This window comes from Hipposideros armiger, unplaced genomic scaffold (genome assembly GCF_001890085.2).
Source record: "Hipposideros armiger isolate ML-2016 unplaced genomic scaffold, ASM189008v1 scaffold_219, whole genome shotgun sequence".
Taxonomy (NCBI): Eukaryota; Metazoa; Chordata; class Mammalia; order Chiroptera; family Hipposideridae; genus Hipposideros; species Hipposideros armiger.
In genome coordinates, this window is record NW_017731569.1 from 2,510,922 (window position 1) to 2,515,993 (window position 5,072).

A 5,072-nucleotide genomic window follows, 5' to 3' on the forward strand; every position below is an offset into this window, starting at 1 on the left:
TCTCCAGTTGGTAAGCCAGGAACCCAGGAGAGCCAATGGTAAAGCTCCAGTCTGAGTCAGAGTCTGAAGGCAGAAGACTGATGCCCCAGCTTGAAGACAGGCAGAAAGAGAGAGCTAATCCCCCTTACTCCACCTTTTTGTCCTGTTCAGGCTTTCAGTGGATTGGATGAGAGCCACCTACACTGGGAAGAGCAACCGCTTTACTCAAGTTAACCTATTCAAATATTAATCTCATTTCGAAACACCCTCATAGACACATCCAGAATAATGTTTAACCAAATACCTGAGCACTCCATGACCCAGTCAAGTTGACATAAAACTAACTATCACAAATGCACCCTGGTCAAAGGCACCCATCAACATCTCCTTAAATCATGCTTAATCTTTAAATAAGTATAATAACAAGGTCATAATTCTACCCAATATAACAATTATCCTATATACAACCAAAAATGCACTAAGGCCTTCCCCAGAAGTGGAGGTAAAGTCCCTGAGGTATAAAATTAACAATGTTAAGTACCCTGATATAAAGTCAGTCTTTCTTATATTACATGATAAGGAATAAGAGGGAAAAAAACAAAGGGCCCATGTATCCTGGCTATGAGGTAAGTGGCACATACTGGACCCTGATTCGGAGCGTATGAGTATACAGCCTTCTGGAAAGCCTTGTCCCAGCCCTGCAATGGACTGCCATCTATCTGGCATTGTGACTAAGATTTCAAAAGGCCATTATACTATTCTACGAAGCCAATGGTTTTAGGCTGGTGGGGAATATAATAACACTAGAGAATCCCATGAGCAGAGAGGCCCATTCCTGCACTTCTTTTGCTGTGAAGGGTGTTCCTTGATCAGAACTATGCTGTGTGGAATATCATGGTGGTGGATAAGGCATTCTGCAAGTCCACAGATGGTAGTTTGGGCAATAGCACTGTGTCCACAGAAGACAAATTTGTATCCAGAGTAAGTGTCTATCCTAGTAAGAATAAAATGCCGCCCCTTCCATGATGGAAGCAGTCAATGTAATCAACCTGACCCCAAGTAGGTGGCTGATCACATCAGGGAATGGTGCCATATCGGGGACTCAGTGTTGGTCTCTGCTACTGGTAGATTGTGCACTCAGCATCGGTCATAACCAGGTAGGCCTTGGTGAGTGGAAGTTCATATTGCTGAACTCATGCATAACCTCCCTGTCTGCCATCATGTCCACTTTGCTCATGAGCCCATTGGACAATTACCGGGTGGCTGGTGAAAGAAGTTGACAATATCCATAAAATAGATCATCCTACCACTTTATTATAATACTCCTCTGCTGAGGTCATCACATGGAACACAAATATCTTTATGTTTTGTGCTCATTCAGAGAAGTCTATCCATATACCTCTCCCCCAAATTTTCTTGTCACCAATTTTTCCAACCATGCTCCTTCCAAGCCCCTGACCAGCAGTCAAACAAGTGTCCACAGTTCATGAATCAGTTTATAATCATAATCTGGCCATTCCTCCCTCCAAATAAAGTGCACAGCCAGGTGCACTGCTCAAAGTTCTGCCCTTCACCACTAGCAGGATTTCCCTTCACCACTGTCATTCAGGGATGGCCCAGAAAGGGGCTGTAGAGCTGCAGCAGAACCGTCTATCAACCAGGCCCGAGTATCCTCTCCCTCTGTCAACTGATCATAGGAAACTTCCCATGAGGCCAGAGTTGCAGAATGGGAGAGGACCATGGGCATTCGGGCCACTTCTTCAGATAATTTACTTGTGCCTTCAGGGCCTTCTGAAGCCCAATGACATATATCACTTCCATTTGATGACAGAGTGCTGCTGTGCATGCCACCCTTTATGGGTTGGTGGGTAGATAATATTCAGTTCATATTGGACAGCTCAGATTGCATGATAACTTAGTCGCTCATGGTTAAGCATTCTGTCTCTACTAAGGCCCAGCAGCAGGCCAAGACCTNAAGCACCAAAAGGATGACATAGTTCCCTCTTTCAAAAATAGACTTTAGCAGGAGGAAGATACCATGACGCAAAGGCCATAGTACAGGACTGAATATAAGTTCATGGAGAGACGTGCAGAGTTTTATATTAAATTACAGAATGAAGACTTCACTTTGACTAAGAGGATTAGGGAAAGCTTTCATGGACAGTAACACCCAATCCCTTCAGGAAAAGCAGGATTTTGACAGGAAGACCTGGGAGGAACAGATTGTTAGGGAAAGCATTAAAGGCAGAAGGTCACGAACAAAGTCAATTTAGTGTAGTAGAAATAGCATGGGCCTGCAAGTCTAAGATGTAAGTGTGAGTGCATGTCCCTCTACTTAACCTCAAGGTCCTCAATCTCCACATCTGTATAATGAGGGTTGAGCTAGATCATTTCCAAATGTATTTTAAGCTCTAAAATTCTATGGTTTTTAACATACAGAGGTGGGAAGTCACAGAGCGTACTTGGAGAACAGCAAGAAGTATGGTTTATCTGAAGACTCTTCGATACACCCATGAAGTGAGCAGTGAGCTTGGAAGAATTGATTAGGGCCCTAGGGTACATTGAATGCTAGCCTATGAATCTGAACTGTCCGCAGCAGTCCGCGGAGAGTCAGTGGAGATATCCATTACAAGCCAAGGTTTGTTTCAGACCAACCTGATAACAGTTTGTAGCATGGAATGGGGCCAGAATGCATGATTAGAATAAACATTTAAGTGGCTATTACAGAATCAAGTTATGGGTAATAGGGGTGACAACTTGTGCTACAGTTGGTAGGAATAGAAATGATGGTACACCTGAGAGACATTGTGAAAAAGTTGTATCTATGCAAGCACAGCTTAATTCACTAACGCATTTGGAGATGCACTTCAAGGAAAGCATCTTTCAAAAGAAACCCAACCCTATTTATGAGCTTCAGGCAGAAATGTTTTAAGTCACTAAGACTCATCACTCCTCATATTAGCTATGATGTTTGGCTTTCCTCTTGCCTATAGTGTCTGCCTAGGGCCTTAAGGTGGGGGGGAGGGGGAAAAAAAAAAAGAATGAAAAAGGATGATGTGTGTTCCTGACAAGGTGAACAAGCAGTGGCTATTGGCTCCTTCCTGCAATTCACTCATGAGCATCAGAACCAGGGTAATTTTTTTGTGTGTTTCTGCCACAGCAAAAGGCAAATAGGAAAAAAAAATCGAACAGAATATGAAGTCCAGAGCTATACCCAGGAGGACTTGGAATATAGTAAGGATGGCACCCTAAAACAATAAGGAACTGATGAGTAATTTGGTAGATTGTAGTAGGAACACTTGCTCATTGAATAGAGGAAAACAATGTTGTGTCCCTATTACCATATACGCTATACAAAGATGAATTACAGATGAAATAAAGACCTAATGTGGAAGGCATAAATACAAATCTAATTGAAGAAAAATGTAAGAGAACATATTTTTTAATTAAAAATTAGAAAATGTTCCTAAAAACAAAGACTCCATAAGCTCAATATAGAAAGCCAAAAATTGTTGCATAAATCAAAATTAAGTTTTTCTTTTTAACGAAGGATTCCACAGCCAGAGTTAACAGAAAAATAGCAGCCAGACAGAAGAGATGCTAAAGGTTGAAAATCAACCATGAGTTAATCTCTAAGTTATATGAAAACCTCTAATAAAACAAGAGAAAGATGTTAAACTCATTATTTAAAATGAGCAAAGGCCAAAAATAGTCAATTAACAGAAAGATAAGTCTAAATATCTAATAATGCTCAAATTCTTTACTAATCCAAGACATGTATTAAAAGCACAAAGAAATATCTTCTTACAACTACAAAAATAGACAAAATTTGAAACCTGGATAACACCAAATTTTGGTGAGGATTTGGGGAGTAGAGAATATTTATTCACTGCTGGTAGAAATAAAATCTGAGAATAGTCGTTCTGGAGATTAATCTGATGAAATTAAGTATCAGATGTTCTAAACAGGATCACATTCCTAGGTACCCATAACAGTACGTGTATGAGGATGCTCATCAGGTTATTGTTGGGGTAACAGAGTTTGAGACAACCTAGGTACACCTCACTGCAGAAAAAAGGTTAACTGGATGCAACTCTGAAATACAATACTATGCATACTATGAAATACGAAATGCAGCAGTTAGAAGCAATGATTTAGATAGACACACAGTGATTTGTCTAGCTCTTATCAACAGAGTTGAATGAATAAAGGAATAGAACAGAATAAATGTTTATTGTGCAACATAATTTATGTTAATTCAAAACACATATACAATATCTAAAGTAGTCAAACACAGAAATATAAAGTAGAGTGGTGATTATCAGGGACTACGGGGAAAGGAAAAAAGAATGTTGTTGTTAAGGGACATAAGGGGTATAGAGTTTCAGATTTGCAAGATGATAAAATTCTGGAGATCTGTGTCACAACAATGTGAATATACTTAACACTACTGAAATGCACACTTAACAATGGCTAAGAGTAAATTTTAGGTTATGTGTTTTTTATCACAATAAAAAAGTGAAAATATAAAAAAATTGAAGCACATATATCATTAAAGCTACTACTAATGAGATTATAAGGTAAAGATATATTTAATAGTCTATATCAAAAACATTAATGTATGTACCCTTGGATTGGGGATTGGATTGAAATGAGAACCAGGAATGGAAAAAATTAAAACAAAGAAGACAAATGATCATGGACTATGAACTGAAGTGTACAGATAGCTCAAGGACAGAAAGAAAAAGAAATGGTAAGGGAGAGAGGAGGAAGGTGCAGTAGTCAGGGTGTCTCAGAGAAAAGGAACCAATAAGATAGATACATCCATCTCTCTATCTCTATCTATATCTATCCTAAAGAGTTGATTCACGTAGTGATGGAGGCTGAGAAGCCCAAAGATCTCCAGTTGGTAAGCCAGGAACCCAGGAGAGCCAATGGTAAAGCTCCAGTCTGAGTCAGAGTCTGAAGGCAGAAGACTGATGCCCCAGCTTGAAGACAGGCAGAAAGAGAGAGCTAATCCCCCTTACTCCACCTTTTTGTCCTGTTCAGGCTTTCAGTGGATTGGATGAGAGCCACCTACACTGGGAAGAGCA